Genomic DNA, 257 nt, shown 5'->3' with positions numbered 1-257 from the left:
AATTTTCAATTAATAAAAAAAATATGTATTTAATAGTTAAAAAAAAGAGAGTTATTCAGATAAAGACGTTTAAAATATCTTTTTTTTAAAGATGTTTTCTAATAATTAAAATTTAACACATATAATTGATTAAATTATGTTATTTTTGTTAAAATTCGACTAGACAAATTAATTTGACCGAAAAATAGTGAATTAAATCTTGAATTAGTCTAAATTAATATTGTTTTTTTATAAAAAATGACTACAATATTCTCATT

Source organism: Arachis ipaensis, chromosome B01 (assembly GCF_000816755.2).
Source record: "Arachis ipaensis cultivar K30076 chromosome B01, Araip1.1, whole genome shotgun sequence".
In the NCBI taxonomy this organism is placed as follows: domain Eukaryota; kingdom Viridiplantae; phylum Streptophyta; class Magnoliopsida; order Fabales; family Fabaceae; genus Arachis; species Arachis ipaensis.
The sequence above is the reverse complement of the archived record's forward strand: the minus strand, read 5'-3'. Positions refer to the sequence as shown.